Genomic DNA, 21471 nt, shown 5'->3' with positions numbered 1-21471 from the left:
GAACAAAGTACCACAAGTTGGATGGCCTGCATTGTAGACATTTATTATCTCACGTTTCCATAGCCTAGGAGTCTGGAAGCAAGGCGTCAGCAGGGTTGGTTCCTTCTGAGCGCTGTGAGAGCATGTGGTTCTTGAATCTTGATTATTTATTTAAATGTCTGTATCTCTTCAGTAATTAGCAGATCTACTGAAGATGGTTGTCTTAGAGTTTTAGTATTATAGTAAATACAGTATTTAGATGCCAGGATATAAAATGATTAATAACATTGAAAATGTTGGTGCATTTCATTTAAAAAATTGATCTCTTTGGCCAATGTATACATTTTCAATAGAATTATTTTTCATTGGAAGGTGCCTCCTACATAATGGATGGGCAGCTAAGAGTTTTATGTCCAGACAAGCTGATTTAAATTTATTATATATAAACTTTCTTTTTAATCTTTTGTTGCAATGAATCTAAAGAGACAGTTACAGATTTAAAGTAAAATGACATCTGATTAAATTATCAAACTGATTTGTTAGTATTCAAATCATTCTGCTGAAATAAACCTGCTTTCTTCATTTTTATATTACATTTAAAATGTAGTTGTGACCTATAGGAATTAAAACAATGTTTTAGCATTTTCCTTTGATATTGAATGTTTTAATTTTGAATTCTTCTGTTTAGAATGTCAGTATTAGTTGAAATTTTATTTAACCTGATTTCTTAAGTTTAATTATTCTAATTTGATTGTTTGAGAAATCTACTTCCTCCCACCAAAATAAATGTATGTTTGTTAAGCAGATAGACATTTTATGAACTGTCTTACCGTTAGAAAAAGCCCTCAATTTTTAAATTCATTTAATGTATTTCAACATTTTCCTAATGTAGATGTTCATGGAAGAAGTTAAAGTTGGTTGCTAAAAGAAGCTCTTCTCTCTCTTCCTCCCTTCTTTTCTTCCTTCTGTTTATTTAGTTATTTATTGACCACTCCTCATGGCATGCAGGATATTTCCTCAAACAGGGACTGAGCCTGTGTCCATTGCACTGGAAGTGCAGTCTTAACTGTTGAACCACTATGGAAGTCTCCATGGTCCCCCTTTACCTTTTATCTTGAAATATTTTATCCTTTCAGAAGAGTTACAAAAATAGTACCTATCACCCAGTTTATCCTAATGGAAACATTTTCCTGTGTTCTGCTTAGTTGCTCAGTCGTGTCCGACTCCTTGTGACCGCATGGACTGCAGCCCGCCAGGCTCCTCTGTCCATGGGGAATCTGCAGGCAAGAGGACTGGAGTGGGTTGCCATGCCCTCCCCCAGGAAACACTTTATATAACCCCATCTGGTGTAGTTTCCAAAACTAAGAAATTAACATTGATATAGTACTGTAAACTAAATTACTGATTTTATGCAGGTTTCACCAGTTTTTGTCCTAATTCCTTTTCTGTTTCAGGACCCAGCCTCAGAACTCACATTGCATTTATTGCCATGTCTCTTTAGTCTTCCCTAGGGTGTCGTAGATTATTCACAGTCTCTCCTTGTCTTTCGTGACCTTGAGACTTGTGAAGAGTACTGGTCATTAATGTAGAATATCTCTCAATTTGGGCTTGTTTTGGCGTGGAGAATTCCATGGACTATGGGGTCACAAAGAGTCGGACACGACTGAGCAGCTTTCAGTTGAGGCTTTCTTACGATCAGGTTGCTGTTAAGCGTTCTTGGGAAGGACACTGCATTCCCATTTATAATGATAACAAGATACAGGGCTCAAGTCCTGGAGTTTTGTTGTATTTTATGTATTATTAGGTGATGTTGTATTGCTCTGTCCTTGTTTTGGATAGTTTATCTTGCACTATATAGGAAGTTCACTAGTGTGAGGAAATGCCTGTAACAAATACCCTGTACTGCAGTGTAAGGGGGACTCCTCTGGTGCCTCAGACAATAAAGAATCTGTCTGCAGTGTGGGAGACCCAGGTTCCATCTCTGGGTTGGGGAAGATCGCGTGGGAGGAGGAAATGGCAACCCACTCCAGTATTCTTGCCTGGGGAATCTCGTGGACAGAGGAGCCTGGTGGGCTACAGTCCATGGGGTCACAATGAGTCAGAGACAACTGAGCAACTATCTCTAACACAGTGTATGGAAGCTTTTTATACTTGTAAGTGTATTTTTTATTTCACATTTGAGACTTTTATATAGTTTTGAACCTTCTTTTGTAATGATTTGTTTTCACAAGATAGATAAATATAATGTCTTGATTTTTTTAAATTGCTTTATACTTTTCCATATAGACAGAGAAAGGAGGAATGATAACTCTAGTAAAGAGTTGATAAGATGATGAATGAGAAAGGAAAGTCCTCTACTTAAGAATAGAAGAGATCTATAAAGGATGGTCTTTAGTCCAGTTTTCCTTAATCTTGAGTAGCTGGGAAATCTGTATGTAGTCCCTGAATGTATTTCCCCCAAAGAGTAGTATGAGTTAGTCTTCAGTGGCTTAAAATAAAAATCTTTGGTTTTAGGTTGTCTTGTTCCAGAAATACCGGTCTTTTATGCCAAGCTCATTGCCCCAGGAGATCTCCCTCTCCCCAGTGGTAGAAGCTCTGGCAGACCTGAGGCTTTCAGAGTGAGTCAAAGGGGCCCTGAGCTTTTGGCGTGGGTGTGAGTTTCAGCTCCGGCATTTTTCAGCCTTCTTAGGCTCTAAGCTGTAGGATAAAACTCAGGGCCTATTCTTGATCTAACAGTAGACATCTCATGTTCACACTAATCCTGTAGCCCAGTGGTCTTCATTGTTGTGGGGAGGGAAATTTGAAATTTTTACAGGAAATGAGTAATTTAATAGACAAAGCATTTGAGAGCAGCTTGAAGCTGCAGAAACTTTTTGTTGAGCAGTTCTCAAAAATCAAATGGTGCTATGAGGGCCTACATTTACAGGTGACATATCAGTGGTAGAGAGAGAACTCCAGAGAGGAAACCTTTAGCCCTAGGGTAATGTCACTTCATTTCTAGTGTGTAGACTAGGGGAGCAGATTTAAACATAAAACTCTTGTTCCTTGCAGTTCAGGTTTTTTGTCTCCTCTCCTTTATGTCTCATTCCTCAGGTAGTTAATTGTCTAATGGTTTGCAGTGTCACTTGGCTGTGAAGCTTCCTCAGACCATTGCTGAGGTTTGGGCAGCTGGGTTGATGACAGATAAACTCGGGGCTGCATGTTTGGAAACTGGGGTGTCTATAAGTCTGTGATGCTTGCTGATAACAAAGGCGTGTATATTTGTGAACATTTTTTTCTGCATAGGGACACTCATTCTTGCCTTTTAAGAATTTGAAATATGCTACATTTTTGAGTGTTCAATTTTTAAATAAAAATGTTTATGAATTATAGAGAGCTAAAGAAAGTTAAATGATATTCAAGAATTCTTTAGGTATAGCATGGTTACATGGTATAGTTAATAATACTGTATTGTGTGTTTGAAAGTTGCAGAGGGAGTACATCTAAGAAGTTCTCAGCACAAGAAAAAAATTGGTAACTGTGCCAATGGCTGTTAGCTAGGCTAGTTGTGGTCATTTTGGTATATATACTAATATCACTGTGTATAAGATAAGCTACAAGGATATACTGTACAACACAGGGAGTAGAGCCAGTATTTTATAACTGTGAATGGCGTGTCACCTTTAAAAATTGTAAGTTACTGGGGTTACCCTGGTGGTCTAGGGATTAAGACTTTGCCTTCTAATGCAGGATTCAGTCCCTGGTCTTGGAGCTAAGATCCTGTATGCCTCATGGTCAAAAAGGCTGGAACATAAAAACAGAAGCAATATTATAACAAATGCAATACGTAAAAATATTTTAAAAAATTAAGTTACTGTGTTGTGCACCTGAAACTTGTGTAATATTGTTTATCAACTATACCTCAATAAAAAATAATAATGGAAAAAATATTAATATTGATTCATATGGCACACCGAGGGAAAACCAATAGGCCATTAAGTGAAGTGTGAAGTGAAAGTCGCTCAGTTGTGTCCGACTCTTTGCGACCCTATGGACTATATCCATGGCATTCTCCAGGCCAGAATACTTGAGTGGGTAGCCTTTCCCTTCTCCAAGGGATCTTCTGAACCCAGGGATCAAACCCAGGTCTCCCGCATTGCAGGCGGATTCTTTACCAGCTGAGTCACAAGGGAAGCCCAAGAATACTGGAGTGGGGAGCCTGTCCCTTCTCCAGTGGATCTTCCCGACCCAGGAATCGAACAGGGTCTCCTGCATTGCAGGTGGATTCTACCTAAATCAAACCCCTTATGAATATACAGTGGAAGTGACAAATAGATTCAAGGGAGTAGATCTGATAGACAGAGTGCCTGAAGAACTATGGACGGAGGTTTGTGACATTGTACAGGAGGTGGTGATCAAAACCATCCTCAAGAAAAAGAAATGCAAAAAGGCAAAGTGCTGTCTGAGGAGGCCTTACAAATAGCTGAGAAAATAAGTGAAAGACAAAGGAGAAAAGGAAAGATATACCTATCTGAATGCAGAGTTCCAAAGAAAGCAAGGAGAGAGAAGAAAGCCTTCCTAAATGAACAGTGCAAAGAAATAGAGGAAAACCATAGAATGGGAAAGACTAGAGATAACTTCAAGAAAATTAAAGATATCAAAGGAACATTTCATGCAAAGATGGGCTCAATAAAGGATAGAAATGGTATGGACCTAACAGAAGCAGAAGATATTAAGGAGAGGTGGCAAGAATACACAGAAGAACTATACAAAAAAGATCTTAATCACCCAGATAACCATGATGGTGTGATCATTCATTTAGAGTCAGATGTCCTGGAGTGTGAAGTCAAGTGGGCCTTAGGAAGCATCACTACAAACAAAGCTAGTGGAGGTGATGGAATTCCAGTTGAGCTATTTCAAATCCTAAAAGATGATGCTGTGAAAGTGCTGCACTCAATATGCCAGCAAATTTGGAAAACTCAGCAGTGACCACAGAACTGGAAAAGGTCAGTTTCATTCCAATCCCAAAGAAAGGCAATGCAAAGAATGCTCAAAGTACGCACAATTGCATGCATCTCACATGCTAGCCAAGTAATACTCAAAATTCTCCAAGCCAGGCTTCTACAGTATGTGAACCGTGAACTTCCAGATGTTCAAGCTGGATTTAGAAAAGGCAGAGGAACCAGAGATCAAATTGCCAGCATCCACTGGATTTTCAGGAGAGTTCCAGAAAAAACATCTACTTCTGCTTCATTGACTATGCCAAAGCCTTTGTATGGATCACAATAAACTGTGGAAAATTCTTCAAGAGATGGGAATACCAGACAACCTGACCTGCCTCCTGCAAAACCTGTATGCAGGTCAGGAAGCAACAGTTAGAACTGGACCTGAAAAAGCACACTGATTCCAAATTGGGAAAGGAGTACGTCACAGCTAGCTAAGAGGGTGGGGTGCTGTCCAGAGATAAGGTGAGGGTTTGGAGGTACAAAGTTATGGATATTTGAGTTCAGAAGTACTTGGGAATGTTACATTAGTTTTCTTTAGCTGCAGTAACAAAGTACCTAAAACTAGGTGGCTTGAAACCCATTTATTAACTCAGTGCTAGAGGATGGAATTCCAAAATCAGCGTGTTGACAGGGTCATGTTCTGTCTGGGAACATGAGAAGAATGTTCCAGGGAAGAATAATTTTTTGCTTTTACCCATAGTCCTTGATGTTCCTTGGCGTGTGTCTTTCCCGTCCATGTCTCCATGTGGTCTTACCCCTTCTGAGAGTCTGTCCATGTCCAGACATCCTCTTTCTATAAAGATACAAGTCATGTTGGATTAGGGCCACCCTCATAACCTCATTTTAACTTGATAACCTCTGCAAACAACGTATTTCCCAAATCCACATTCTGTGCCATTAAGGTAGAGTTTTACCAAAAATTAATAGGATTTGATTTGAATGACGGGAGATCAGGGAGGAGGAAACGAAGGTGGGTCATGAGCTTTGATGCTTCACTGAGCAAATTCTGACGCCACTGGGAAGAATAGGGGGAAAGAGAGGGACAGTTTGCAAGCAGAAGGGGGGAGAGGGAAGTGAATTTGTTATGAGCCTGTTGAATTTTGCATTTAGGTTATAGTTGCATTGCTTCTTGATCTGATCAGAAGTCAGAGAAGAGATGTGCATTGAGATAATAGCTTTGCTGTAAGAATATCTGGTTCTCTGAGAGTGAGAGGCTGGAGAGGGGAGAGCTAGGTCTGAGAAGGAAGGTGGAGAGAGAGAGTTGTTTTGTTGAAATGGATGCCTTCATCCGTTGTAGAAAACAGGTCTCATGAGAAGATCTATGTCTTCACTCTAAATGTCAGGTCTGGATAGTGGATTCAGTAGCCTGCGTGGTCGCTGCATGAACAGAAGTGGAGTTACCAGCTCCTGACAGCTGCGAGTCAGCCTCTGGGCATCTTGCTGAATTCTCAAATGTAATTATACAGTAGACTTCCTTTAACAAAGTCTGTGTTCCCAGCTATAATTATAACTGCTTTTCCTGCCTATGGCCTGTTCTTTGTCCTACTACTCTCCTCCTCATCTCCCCCTGCTGGTTAGAATTACCCTCTAGTCCTTTGGGGTCTGAGCAAAGAGGAAGCTCTTACTGCAGTTTTCTTTCCTAAGTACAGACTTAACCAGTGTGCACCAACTTTCGTCTTTCTACTCTAGTCTAAAATACATTTCCAGTTTTAGGAATAATGTTTTAAAGCACAAGCTAGCAATTTTATCTGTTAAAGTAATTTTCATTTTCAAAGAAGAAGAAAATGACCACTACAACTTATCCATTGTTCCATGTAATAGTTAAGACTCTTAAATTAAATCTTGTTCATGGCTAAGCTCTAGACCAGGGGTGGTTGTTGTTGTTTAATAAATGAAGGTTTGTAACAAAAAACGAAGTCATATAAACTACCACTATAATCCTGCAAGAGTTTCCAGGACTCATCATGACAGTAATTTGTAAAATCAAGAATATGAGTGAGATTTCTTGTTTTCTCATCTATTTTTGTCATCCAAATATCCATTGTGTAAGTAAATCACTTTAAAGTATGATTCATTGTCCTTTACAAATATAATGCAGTTTTGGGGTGATAACTTCAAGGATGTATTTCCATGTCACTTAGACTATATTCTAAATCATTTTCATGTCTTTCTTAAGAAATAGCTAAAATGTATAGATTTCTGAATGTGCAGAAGAAGAAATATGTTTGAACTTCTATCTTGCAGTGGAAGTAGTTCAGAAGGAATTATGGATGTATATCAATTATACGCTGTATATGAATTGTTCACCACTAACTTACTAAAAAATACTTGAGTATTTGTTATGTGTCAGCCACTCTGTTAGCTGCCAGTTTACTGGGGATTTAGTATGAAAAACTAGATGATAAAAGTATGCCTATAATGGTTGAGATATATGTGGGAATAAACAGTAGTGTATTCAGTCGCCTATTATAATCTATGTGTTCTGAGTAGCTTTCAGTATTAAAAAGGAGAACTTCTCTTATACAATAATTGGTTGACATTTTTTGATCTCAGAGTGAGACTGCAGTATTTAATGAACAAGCAAGGAGAATAAGTTTCGATAAATAGGGCATCTTCTGGAAACTTTTAGAAATAAGCTTGACACCTCTTGGAATGAAATTGACAGGTGTCCCTTTTGTGAAAGAGGAAGTGAAGAAGGTGATGTTTTCATGGCGGTAGGTCCGCGTCCTTTCACAGGAACAGCAGTCTTGAAAAGCAGGCTTTGGAATTCACTGTTTTGAGAGATGTCTCCTTACAAGCGTGAGTGTACGCTCGTGTGGCGTGGCTTCCTGGGGAATGCGATTGGCTTGCAGGGGCAGAATATTGTGCTGCCTTTGTTGCTGTGGTTTCCAGGGATGCTTACCCCTTAGCCTCAAATGTGCTGTGGTATTAGCTACTTAGAAATAGATTACTCAAGACTCTTTATTTGGAAAACCTTAAATATGCATCGTGATGCTTTACTTGTGATAAAAAATGAGGCTCCAATTATATGAAACAAAACACTACAGCTGCTGACAGATGTCATTAACAACTTACTCAAACACAGATCCTGTAAAAAGGAACTGCCTGACATCTGATTCGGTGAGTTAAGGTCATTAACTTAAGATGGGCTACTGTTGTCCACTACATTTATTGTTTCTGTTTTTTTGGCTTTATATTTGACCTTGGTGTTTGAAATCATTTAAAAACTTTTCTTCTGAATTACAATTAATAAATGTAGAAGGAATGAGAGAAAAAGTAAATCACCATGGTGAATACCACAATAGTAGTTGTTACAGGCAAGATCCATTCATGGATACCAAAATAGGAGGAAAGTTTGAGGAGAAACAGAATATTTACTTAGTCTAAATATATCTCTCCAAGATGTTTAATAATTACAGAGAAAAATAGTAACTTTACGAGGAGAAAGCTGGCAATGTTGAACCAGTATTAATTTTGTGGTTTTGATAACTGTACTGGAGTTATTAACGTGTGATTTAACATTAAGGGAACCAAGGTGAACAGTATATGGAAACTCTACTATATTTGCAACTTTTCTATAAGCATAAAATTATTTCAAAGACGTTTCTAAAAGCCCATTCTTTTGGAGACTCTGATAGTGTGCTCTCACACTTACCCTGTGAAACCGTAAAAAGTGCTCATTTATTGTAATGAAGTGTTTCTGGTTTTAGAAATAATTTTCTTGAACAAAGTTCGGGGTAGACATCTATTAGAACATGTTTTGCTCAGTACCTTGTTGCTGACTACCATTTGTTATGTTTCTCCTGCTCATCTTTTAATAGCAATTATAGAAATAATGCAAGTTATGCAAGATGTGTAGAGTTACCAGTCAGGCTCCGCTGTAGTGGACTAGTGGGCTAGTATATGGAAGAATTTCAGGATCAGAAACAGATGAAATCTAAAAGTGACATTGAAAGTAAAAAACAGGGTATCTGGATTGTGTGCCATCGTGACTTCACACACATGTACAAAAATGTGGTCGCATTTCCAAGATGTAAAATGTAAGTTATGCAGTGTTCCAAACATCTGTCCTTTTTCATACAAACTATTTTAAATGGGTTTCAGCTATGAGAGAAGAAGTATCTGCGAAGTGGGCCGTGGAATGAACTTTCTGTGGTATTTTGTAAATAATAGATCACTTGTCATCCATTTGAGGATAGAGTCACACAGTAGACTTTCTCAATAAAAATCTGTAATGCCACTCTCTGTATGAGGAAGACCGTTAGTTATAGGTGCACAGAGGAGGAGGAGGTTTATGCCTACTGCTGTAAATAGCCCTGCCAAGCTAAACTTACTGAGGTCAGTGGCTCTGTTTCTTTATAAGAAAAATTTTCATCTAGGATAGTACCTAATGTTAAGTTAATATTGACTGACTGACTGAACACTGAAGACTATATGAGGTGCATTTCCACATTAAATGTAAAATTTAGATGTCTACAATAATGCAGCTCTAGGGTTGAACATTGAGAATCCAAGCCATCAAAGTGGCAGTTTTCTGGAGAATTAACTCCTTTCTACAAATCTGCGCTTGCTATAAAGGTCATCTCAAATTTCACATTTGGCAATTTAATGATACTATGAATATTTCTGTACCTGAGTTTGTTTCATTGTGTTTAGAAGCAGGTGGATTCTGGTGATGGCAGGGCATGCAGAGCACCCAGAACATCTCGTAGAGAGTTGACAATTGTGTTTTTCCTGAGAAGTTGAGATAGAGGAATAGAGAGAGTGAATGAAGCATTGTCCTGTTCCATTAATTCTTGGCAGTTTTGTTAAAATTATTCTAGCCAGAAAACATTTCCAAAATAGAGTTATTAGTATTATTTGTGAATCTGTGTTAAAAAATAGATTTGGTTAGCCTACTTGTAACTCGTTGGAGAAGTAGCCATGTGCACTTGACTGGGAAAAGAAGGGAAGGTTAATTTTTTCTGCCTTTAAGTACTACAGAATATCCACAGGAAACTGGAATTGCTTCATCTCATTTAATGTCTTAACAGTTTTTGTAATGTCTAAAGGAACCATTAATACTAGGTGGAAGAAAGTATTTGTAATTTTAATTTATTTTCTATGAGGAACATAGGCTTTATATTAAGAATATGTGGTTTTAATGTTACATGATACAAGTATTCGTTCCGGTATTCAAAACTTAGGACAGATTGGAAACTTGATGGGGGTTTGGTCCTAGCTTCTGCCAGATGATCTCTTTGCTCTTGAACAAGACAGTTTGTCTTTCTGAATCTCTTTTTTCATCTATGAAATACTGAAGTTAAGAATAAGGATTTGTGAGGATTGCATCATCTGAACATGATAGTATGTCTATGATAACACCCAGTGCGGGGGCCAGCGGCCTGCACCCACTTCAGATTTGAGGACACCGCCTCCCGGGACATGGAGGGCTCTCACTCAGTTGGCTCTGATCTGCTGATGAAAAAATGCCTGTGAAAGGGTACTGCGAGTTGTAGTATTAAGTGAAAGTCGCTCAGTCGTGTCCGACTCTTTGCGACCCCGTGGAGTATACGGTGCATGGAATTCTCCGGCCAGAATACTGGAGTGGGTAGCCTTTCCCTTCTCCTGGGGATCTTCCTAACCCAGAGATCGAATCCAGGTCTGCTGCATTGCAGGTGCATTCTTTACCAGCTGAGCCACAAGAGAAGCCCATTGTAGTATTGGAAAAACAGAAATCTAAAAAGTATTTAAATGTTAAAATACGGTTCACCAAATAGCTGCAGTTTTATATCACAGACCTCGAATCTGTACAAATGAAGTCATTGTGATCTTACTTAATAATTAATACTACCTGATTTTGAACCAATAGAAAAAGTAATTCCATGTAATACTATTTGCAAGCAGTGGATTTGGGGCTATTTCAGATCATTTCTTTTTATTCTTTTTTTGTGGGGGAGAAGTCATTAGTCTGCATTTATAATCAGGACTAGCTTCCTGTAAAATTATTTATTTTAACTTTTTATTTATAGATTTTGAAATTTACAATTCTAAATACAGCAATAGTAAGGCACTGCATTTTTTGCAGGAAACAAAAAGCACAATTAACATAAAGTCAGAGCCAGCCACAAATAAAATATTCCAGCAAACTGTGTAAGGGGAAAAAAAAATGCTCTGGGAAGCAGATGCCAAGAAATGTTGCAAAGGTGGCCTTATTGCTTTGGAAGGAACAGAATACAGAAGGATTAGTAGTGATAGGAGGAGAAAGGAGGAAAGTGGAGAACATATAATGTTGAATGAGTGCTCGCTAAGTGTCAGCACTGTTAGTTCTGAGCACTTTATGCAGATTCTCACATCTAATCCTCCCAGCCACTTTATGAGTTAGGTCCCCACTGTACAAGATGAAGTAGCTGAGATGCAGAGAATGTAAAGTAAGCTTTCCTAAAACATAACTGCAGAAAATATGAGGTAATTTTTCCTAAAACATATAGCCAGGACACAAGCTCAGGCTTTTGGGCTCTGGAAGCCATGCTCTTACCTACTCTATGTCCTGCATCACTACCATCTACTCACAGTGTAGGTGATGCTCACAATATAGTTTGTGAATAATATTTTAATGGTATAATGCAATTCTCTTGGACCAAGGGTATTGATTTGGCCCTTTAAAGAAGTAATCAATGCATTGATAGGACCCCTGGTATCCTCAAAAACAATAATTCTGTCTAGAATACCTTAGTGGTGGGACCTTAACTGTCTTTCTAGATGGGGTCTTTTTTAAACCATTCCCTCCATGTATGCATAAAGTTTACGATTACATATGATTATTTCATGTACATACTTCTCAGTTCAGTTCAGTTCAGTCACTCAGTCGTGTCCGACTCTTTGCAACTCCATGAATCACAGCATGCCAGGCCTCCCTGTCCATCACCAACTCCCGGAATTTACTCAAACCCATGTCCATCGAGTCGGTGATGCCGTCCAACCATCTCATCCTCTGTCATCCCCTTCTCCTCCTGCCTTCAATCTTTCCCAGCATCAGGGTCTTTTCCAGTGAGTCAACTCTTCACATGAGGTGGCCAAAGTATTGGAGTTTCAGCTTCAGCCTCAGTCCTTCCAATGAACACCCAGGACTGATCTCCTTTAGGATGGGCGGGTTGGATCTCCTTGCAGTCCAAGGGACTCTCAAGAGTCTTCTCCAACACCACAGTTCAAAAGCACCAATTCTTCAGCACTCAGCTTTCTTTATAGTCCAACTCTCACATCCATATATGACCACTGGAAAAACCATAGCCTTGACTAGACAGACCTTTGTTGGCAAAGTAATGTCTCTGCTTTTTAATATGCTGTCTAGGTTGGTCATAACTTTCCTTCCAAGGACTAAGTGTCTTTTAATATCGTGGCTGCAATCACCATCTGCAGTGATTTTGGAGCCCAAAAAAATAAAGTCTGACACTGTTTCCACTGTTTCCCCATCTAATTCTCATGAAGTGATGGGACGGATGCCATGATCTTAGTTTTCTGAATGTTGAGCTTTAAGCCAACTTTTTAAGTCTCCTCTTTCACTTTCATCAAGAGGCTTTTTAGTTCCTCCTCACTTTCTGCCATAAAGGTGGTGTCATCGGCATATCTTCTAGCTTTTAATAATTTTACATACTTATAAGTTTTAATAATTGTCAGTGTAAGTAAATAAATGAAAGGCATAGAAATGGTAAAGTGTGAGTGTAGGATTATATAACCAATGTTTTAGGTGTAAATTATTTATGAGTTTTTGTATTTTCTGGCAGACTATCCTGTGCCTAATGGGAATTATTCTATTTCTTTATGAGAATCTCACTTAGTAGGGGCTTAATACCTAATTGATTGCATTATCCTAGGTATAGGAATAATAAAACTCCGATAATTCTTTCTTCATGAAAAAATTTTATTTAAAAGTATTTCCTTTTTGTTTGACAAAAGAGCATTGGATTTTTGCTTTAAGGAGAAACATGAATTTTTTGTTTTGTTTTTTAGCTGGTACTGTGGTGGAATCAAATGACAAATAGTTTTTGATGACTAACACCTGTTATTTTTCAAATGTTGAATTCTTCAAAAGGTGTAATGACTAAATTATCTTAATATTAGGTATTATGTTTTCCTTCTTTTTGTCTTCTAATTTTTATAGTGCTCTCTTTTATTGCATTATCCTTCTCAGCCATAGAACTCTTAACATTAGCCAAATTCTAAAAGAGGTCCGATTTTAAGAGGAAATTTTGGTTGGAAGATTTTGACGAGATCTGAGATTCCCTATCATAGCTAAAAATCTTTGAATTGATTTTTATTGTTAGTTACCTTGATTCAGATGCTGGTTTGCTTTTGGATGCTTCCCAGGTGGCTCAGGGGTAAAAAATCCACCTGTCGGTGCAGGATCTCTGGATTCAGAAGGTCTTCTGGAGGAGGAAATGGCAGCCCACTCCAGTGTTCCTGCCTGGAGAATCCCATGGACAGAGGAGCCTGGGGGACTGCAGTCCATGGGGTTTCAAAGAGTCAGATGTGACTGAACACTCATACACACACCTTAATTCAGAAAGCTGATTCTGGATTATTTTTCTCTTCAGTGGATAATGTTACATTATCTACCTTCTATGATCTATTTGTATGTGCTCAGTCATGTCCAACTCTTTGCAATCCCATAGGCTACAGCCTGCCAGTCTCCTCTGTCCATGGGATTTGCCACCTGATTTAATGAGAAAATTCTTACTCCATAAAGTCAGAAAGTATGCTGTGAAAGTGTAGAATTTGCTGTTATGGTATGGTATGGGCTCAGCCTTCCTTCTTACCTCCATACATGTATTCCCTGTGTTATAAACCCCACCATGGTCCAGAGGAGGACCAGTTGTATAACTTCACTCTCAGCAGAGTGTAGAATTCTCCAGAGTGTAGAATTGGCAGATATATATGTTACATGCATCCCCTTTTCTGTACTTACTGTAGACATCAGTTCATGGTATTTGTTCTTGCTTAGCCATAAGATAATTCCATAATGTTCTCTAATTTAGGGAGCCATTACTGGTCAACCAGAGTTACCATATGAGAAAACCTATCTGCTGTTGCTGGAATAGAGAGTTTGGGATGCGTCCTGAAAGTTCTGCATCTTCTCTCCTCATGAGTAGCATTTGATGTAACCCAAGATAAAGAGATTGACTGTCTTAGAATGGTAAGTGTGTTAGCAGTCTAGTAACCTTCTAAGTATGTTTAAACACGCTTGAACTTAGCACAACAAAATTGACTCCTCTCCAATAAAAACATCCTTTTTATGAAATATTCTGTTAGGAAGCCTACTTTAGATACCACTGTGGTTCATTTTTGGATACCAAAATGAACTCTTTATAAATATACACTCAAAAAAGTTATCTTTGGTTAGAGATGGGGAATCGGCTATGATCTAACACCAATTCATTGATAAGGTTGATATATTAGTCAGATTTACCTAGAGAAATAGAATTAATAAGCTGTGGGTACGTGTGTGTGTGTGTGTGTGTGTGTGTGTGTGTAGAAAGAGATTTTAAGGAATTGACTTGCATAATTGTGGAGACTGACAAGCCCATTATCTGCAGGGTATGCTGACAAGTGAGAGCTGATGTTACATTTTAAGTCCCAAGGCAGTCTGCCGGCAGAATTTCCTCTTCTTGGGAGAACAGTCCTTTATTTTAAAATAAGGGACCACAGCCAGTTTGATGAGGGCCACACATATTAATTCTGGTAATCTGTTTTACTTTAGTTCATTTCAGTTCAGTTGCTTAGTCGTGTTCAACTATTTGTGACCCCATGGACTGCAGCATGCCAGGCCTTGCTGTCCGTCACCAACATCTCCAAAATAAATTCTGCTTTACTTAGTGTGTTGATTTAAATGTTGTTTTTGTTGTTTAGTCACTAAGTCTTATCTGACTCTTTGTGACCCCACGGACTGCAGCCTTTAGGCTTTCCCTGTCCTTCAACATCTCCCGGAGCTTGCTCAAACTTTTGTCCATTGAGTTGGTGATGGCATCCAACCATCTCATCCTCTGTCATCCCACCATCTCATCCTCTGTCATCCCCTTCTCTTGCCCTCTGTCTTTCCTAGCATCAGGGTCTTTTCCAGTCAGTCAGCTCTTCACATCAGGTGGCCAAATTATTGGAGTTTCAGCTTTAGCGTCAGTCCTTCCTATGAATATTCAGGACTGATTTCTTTTAGGATTGACTGGATTGATCCTCCTTCCTTGCTGTCCAAGGGACTCTCAAGAGTCTTCTGTAGCACCACCCTTTGAAAGCATCAGTTCTTTGGTGCTCAGGCTTCTTTATGGTCCATCTCTCACATCGATACGTTACTGCTGGAAAAACCATAGCTTTGACTATGGTTTTGACTAATGGACCTTTGTCAGCAAAGTGATGTCTCTGCTTTTTAAAATGCTGTCTAGGTTTGTCATAGCTTTTCTTCCAAGAAGCAAGTGTCTTTTAATTTTGTGGTCACAGTCAGTATCCACAGCGATTTTGGAACCCACGAAAATAAAATCTTTCACTGTTTCCACTTTTCCCCCATTTGTTTGCCAAGAAGTGATGGGACCGGATGCTGTGATCTTAGTTTTTTGAATGTTGAGTTTTAAGCCAACTTTTTCACTCTTCTCTTTCACTTTCATCAAGAGGCTCTTTATTTCTTCTTCACTTTCTGCCATAAGAGTGGTGTCATCTGCATGTCTTAGGTTATTTCTTCTGCAATCTTGATTCCAGCTTGTGAGTCATCCAGCCTGGTGTTTTGCATGGTATACTCTGCATATAAGTTAAATAAGCAGAGTGGCAATATACACCTTTGACAGTTTCCTTTCCCAATTTTGAACCAGTCCCTTGTTCTTTGTCTGGTTCTAACTGTTGCTTCTCGACCTGCATACAGGTTTCTTAGCAGTCAGATAAGGTAGTCTGGTACTCCCATCTCTTTAAGAATTTTCCACAGTTTGTTGTGATCCACAAGTCAAAGGCTTTAACATAGTCAGTGAAGAATTAGATTTTTTGAGGGGGGGGGATTTGCTTGCTTTCTCTGTGATCCAATGGATGTTGGCAATTTGATCTCTGGTTCCTCTGCCTTTTTAACCTAGCTTGTACATCTGGAAGTTCTCTGTTGATGTACTGTTGAAGCCTAGCTTGACGGATTTTGTGCTTTACCTTGCTATCATGTGAAATGAGTGCAACTGTATGGTAGTTTGAACATTCTTTAGCATCTCCCTTCTTTGGGATTGAAATGAAAATTGACCTTTTCCAGTATAGTGGTCATTGCTGAGTTTTCCAAATTTGCTGGCATATTGAGTGCAGCACTTTAACAGTATCTTTTAGGATTTGAAATAGCTTAGCTGGAATCACATCACCTCCACTAACTATGTTCCTAGCCCTGCTTCCTAAGGCCCTCTTAACTTCAGACTCCAGGTTTTCTGGGTCTTTTATGAGTGATTACACCTATGTTGTTATTGGGGTCAGTAAGAGCTTTTTGTACAGGTCTTCTTCTTCTTATTGCCACCTTTTCTTAATCTCTTCTTCATCTGTTAGGTCTTTGCTGTTTCTGGCCTTTATTGCACCCGTCTTTGCATGAAATGTTCCCTTGGTGTCTCCAGTTTCGTTGAAGAGATCTCTAGTCTTTCCCAATCTATTGTTTTCATTTATTCCTTTGTGTTGTTCACTTAACAAGGCTTTCTTAGCTCTCCTTGCTATTCTCTGAACTCTGCATTCAGTTGAGTGTATTTTTCCCTTTCATCTAAAAAATACCTTTTCAGAAACATATAGAATAATGTTAAATGAAATATCTGGCCTAGTCAAGTTGACACATAAAATTAACCATCACAGTTGAGAGAGACTGACTCATTCAGTGATTCAGTTTAGTTCAGTTTAGTCGCTTAGTTGTGTCCGACTCTTTGCAACCCCATGAACCACAGCACGCCAAGCCTCCCTGTCCATCACCAACTCTTGGAGTTTACCCAAACTCATGTCCATTGAGTTGGTGATGGTGTGATTACTGAGTACCTAATATGAACCAGGTTCTATGCTAGATATTCGAGGACCTCAGCAAATTTAAAAAGAGAAAAATTCAGTTGACAGTTTTTTTTTCTTGTCATCTAATGTCAGAACTAGAAATTAGTAATGATTGTAAGTATTCTTGCCTGGAGAATTCCATGGACAGAGGAACCTGGCAAGCTATACTCCATGAGGTTGCAAAGAGGTGGACACAACTAAGTAATACTGTCTTTTGCTTTTTCTATGCTAAATACAAAAAGGAAGCTATTTCTTAAAGAATATGTAATGGGGGAGATATGTACAATATCCAGTAATTTTATATTTAATTTTAAATTGAATTTAGTGACAATTACATTGAGTTTAAAAATGTATATTCAATTTCACAATGACTTTAATCTTTTTTTTCTTTTGACTTTATTCTTAAGTAGATTATTCCAGAAATAGTCTTTCAAGCTTAACAAAATGCAAATCTCTTTAGGAGTAACTTGTGTTGAAAGAGAAGATACTGTTTTTTCTGGACCTCTGGCTCCTTTTTCTCAATGATAAAGAGCATTCTTTTTTTTTTTTTTTTTGTTATTCTTGTTTTGAAATTTTTATTTATCTTTCCCATCTTAAAGTAGAGCCTAAGTTTCAGTCTAATGCTTATTTCTTCCAATGATACATGTTCTCTGACCTCCTCTGCCTAAATTAGTGAATGAGTGTTTTTTGTTTTATTTTTAATAGAATCATTTTTAACATGCTGAGGAAAGGGAACTTTCCTGCTCCATTTTATTTCATTGTGAATTGTTATTAGAGATAGGAAATTTTTTATTAGGAAAAATGAAAGTAGAGATATGATATAATACAGAATGAAAGAAATTAGTAGATGTTAGTACTTGAAATGTGTCACAAGTATGAAAGTGAAAGTGGAAGTCACTCAGTCGTGTCCAACTCTTTCCAGCCTCAAGGACTGTACAGTCCGTGGAATTCTCCAGGACAGAATACTGGAATGGGCAGCCTATCCCTTCTCCAGGGGATCTTTCCAAGCCAGAGATCTAATCTAGGTCGTCCACATTGCAGGAGGTTTCTTTACCAGCTGAGCCACAAGGGAAGCCCAAGAATACTGCAGTGGGTTCCCTATCCCTTTTCCAGCAGATCTTCCAGAACCAGGAATCGAACTGATGTCTCCTGCATTGCATGCGGATTCTTTACCAAATGAGTTATAAGCATTTGGTTTTTCCAGTAATCATGTATGGATGTGAGAGTTGGACTCTAAAGAAAGCTGAGCACCAAAGGATTGATGCTTTTGAACTTTGATGTTGGAGAAGACTCTTGCAAGTCCCTTGGACAGCAGGAGATCAAACCAGTCAGTTCTAAAGAAATCAGTCCTGAATATTCATTCATTAGAAAGGACTGATGCTGAAGCTGAAACTCCAGTACTTTGGCCATTTGATGCAAAAAATTGACTCACCCTGATGCTGGGAAAGATTGGAGGCAGGAGGAGAAGGGGATGCTAGAGGATGAGGTGGTGGACGGCATCACCGACTCGATGGACGTGAGTTTGAGTAGACTCTGGGAGTTGGTGAAGGACAGGGAAGCCTGGCGTTCTGTAATCCTTGGGGTCGCAGAGTTGGACACGACTGAGCAACTGAACTGAACTGAACTGAGTACTTGAATTGACATTTTAATTTTCCTGGGAAAATTACATTTCCTGGGAAAAGTACATTTACTATGTACTTGATGACTATTTGCAGCTTCTTGTGGGGTTTCTTTTCTGGAAATTAGTTAAGACTTGTTAACTAAATATGATTTGGATTAAAAATGTTCACTGATAAGCTAGAGGTTTGAGTTCTTTATTAGATAAAATAATTCTGTTCAGAAGCATGTATTGGTGAGTTAGTTGTGCTTGTAGGTGCTAGCTCTGTGGTGGGTAATCATAAGTCCAGTTTGTTTGAGACAGTCCTCTGAAATCCTGCTCTGTGTGTGAGTGGGCACACGCATGTGCATGCATGCATGTGTGTACGAGGCCCTGTGACTCTTCGCGACCTCATGGAGTGCAGCCTGCCAGGCTCCTCTGTTCATGGGATTTCCCACACAAGTGGGAAATGCTGGAGTGGGTTGCCGTTTCCTACTCCAGGCGATCTTCCTGACCCAGGGTTTGAATCTGCATCTCTCATGTCTCTTACATTGGCAGACGGATTCTTTACCATTGCGCTACCTGGGAAGCCCATGGAGAGCCTACTCAGTCAGTTCAGTCTCTCATTCATGTCCGACTCTGCAGCCCCGTGGATTGTAGCACGCCAGAGCTCCTTGGCCTTCACTAACTTGGAGAGCTTGCTCAAATGCATGTCCATCGAGTCAGTGATACCATCCGGCCATCTCATCCTCTGTCGTCCCCTTCTCCTTCAATCTTTCCCAGCATCAGGGTCTTTTCCAAAGAGTCATTTCTTCCCGTCAGGTGGCCAAAGTGTTGGAGTTTCAGCTTCAGCATCAGTCCTTCCAGTGAATATTCCAATGAATATTCAGGACTGATTTCCTTTAGGATGGACTGGTTTGATCTCCTTGCTGTCCAAGAGACTCTCAAGAGTCTTCTCCAACACCACAGTTCAAAAGCATCAATTCTTCAGTGCTCAGCTTTCCTTACAGTCCAACTGTCACATCTGTACATGACAACTGGAAGAACCATAGCTTTGACTAGATGGACCTTTGTTGGCAAAGTAATGTCTCTGCTTTTTAATACCTATCTAGATTGGGTCATAGCTTTTCTTCCAAGAAGCAAGTGTCTTTTAATTTCATGGCTGCAATCACCATCTGCAGTCATTTTGGAGCCAAAAAAGTAACATCTCTCACAGCTTCCATTGTTTCCCCAGCTATTTGCCATGAAGTGATGGGACCAGATGCCATGATCTTAGTTTCCTGATTTGAGTTTTAAGCCAACTTTTTCAGTGTCATCTTTCACTTTCATCAAGAGGCTCTTTGTTTCTTCATCACTGTCTCCCATAAGGGTACTGTCATCTGCATATCTGGAGTTATTGATATTTCTTCTAGCAATCTTGATCCCAGCTTGTCCTTCATCCAGCCTGGCATTTCTCATGATGTACTCTGCATATAAGTTAAATAAGCAGGTTAACAGTATATAATCTTGACATACTCCTTTCCTGATTTGGAACCAGTCTGTTGATCCATGTGCAGTTCTAACTGTTGCTTCTTGACCTGCATACAGATTTCTCAGGAGGCAGATAAGGTGGCATGGTATTCCCATCTCTTTAAGAGTTTTCCACAGTTTGTTGTGATCCACACAGTCAAAGGCTTTGGCATAGTCAACAAAACAGAAGTAGATATTTTTCTGGAATTCTCTTGCTTTCTCGATTATCCAAAGGAGGTTGGCAGTTTGATCTCTGGTTCCTCTGTCTCTTCTAAATCCAGCTTGAACATCTGGAAGTTCCCAGTTCATGTACTGTTGGAGCCTAGCTTGGAGAATTTTGAGCATTACTTTGCTAGCGTGTGAGTTGAGTGCAATTGTGCAGTAGTTTGAACTTTCTTTGGCACTGCCTTTCTTTGGGATTGGAATGAAAACTGACCTTTTCGTGTCTTGCGGCTACTGCTGAGTTTTCCCAATTTGCTGGCATATTTAATACAGTACTTTCACAGCATCATCTTTTAGGATTTTCAGTAGCTCAACTGGAATTTGATCACCCCCACTAGCTTTGTTTGTAGTGATGTTTCCTAAGGCCAACTTGACTTCACATTCCAGGATGTCTGGCTCTAGGTGATTAATCATACCATCATGGTTATCTCGGTCATGAAGATCTCTTTTGTATTGTTTTTCTGTGTATTCTTGCCATGTCTTCTTAATATCTTCTGCTTCTGTTAGGTCCATACCATTTCTGTCCTTTATTGTGTCCATCTTTGCATGAAATGTTCCCTTGGTATTTCTGATTTTCTTGAAGAGATCTCTAGTCTTTCCCATTCTGTTGTTTTCCTCTGTTTCTTTGCACTGATCACTGAGGAAGGCTTTCTTATCTCTCCTTGCGATTCTTTGGAACTCTGCATTCAGTTGGGAATATCTTTCCTTTTCTCCTTTGACTTTAGTTTGTCTTCTTTTTTCAGCTGTTTGCAAGATCTTCTCAGATAGCCACTTGGCCTTTTTGCATTTCTTTTTGAGGGGGATGGTCTTGATCACTGCCTCCTGTACAGTGTCTCGAACCTCCGTCCATAGTTCTTCAGGTACTCTGTCTATCAGACCTAATCCCTTGAATCTATTTGTTACTTCCACTGTATATGGTGGAATGGTAAGGGATTTGATTTAGGTCATACCTGAGTGGTCTGGTGGTTTTCCCTACTTTCTTCAATTTAAGTCTGAATGCCTACTATCCTGCCTTAATTATGTTTAGCATCCCTGTATTTGTTTTTTATTGTTCCCAGGTAAATTATTGCAAAGTTATTGTTTTAAGGCAACACACATTTTTAATTATATGATCGTATAGTTCAGAAGTCCAGTATATGTCTCCCCAGCCTAAAATCAGTGTCAGAGAAT

General features: G+C 39.1%; 1 protein-coding gene across 23 annotated transcripts in view; it reads left to right on the top strand.

The window, feature by feature from the left end:
• Positions 1-21471, top strand: part of TBC1D5 (TBC1 domain family member 5) — a 559964-nt gene that overhangs the window by 91068 nt on the left and 447425 nt on the right. For 4 of the 23 annotated variants that reach the window (XM_070467036.1, XM_070467038.1, XM_070467027.1 and 1 more), the window contains exon 3: positions 13979-14136. The exons of 17 other annotated variants lie outside the window; for them this stretch is intronic. The gene's annotated coding sequence lies outside the window, so the exon portion shown is untranslated. Of the gene's footprint in view, positions 1-2493; positions 2598-13978; positions 14137-21471 lie in introns of all 23 variants that reach the window. 2 more of the 23 variants (XM_070467040.1, XM_070467035.1) reach the window with 1 other exon arrangement.

This window comes from Odocoileus virginianus, chromosome 4, assembly GCF_023699985.2.
Source record: "Odocoileus virginianus isolate 20LAN1187 ecotype Illinois chromosome 4, Ovbor_1.2, whole genome shotgun sequence".
Lineage (NCBI taxonomy): Eukaryota > Metazoa > Chordata > Mammalia > Artiodactyla > Cervidae > Odocoileus > Odocoileus virginianus.
This window is presented reverse-complemented; position numbering and strand designations above follow the sequence as displayed.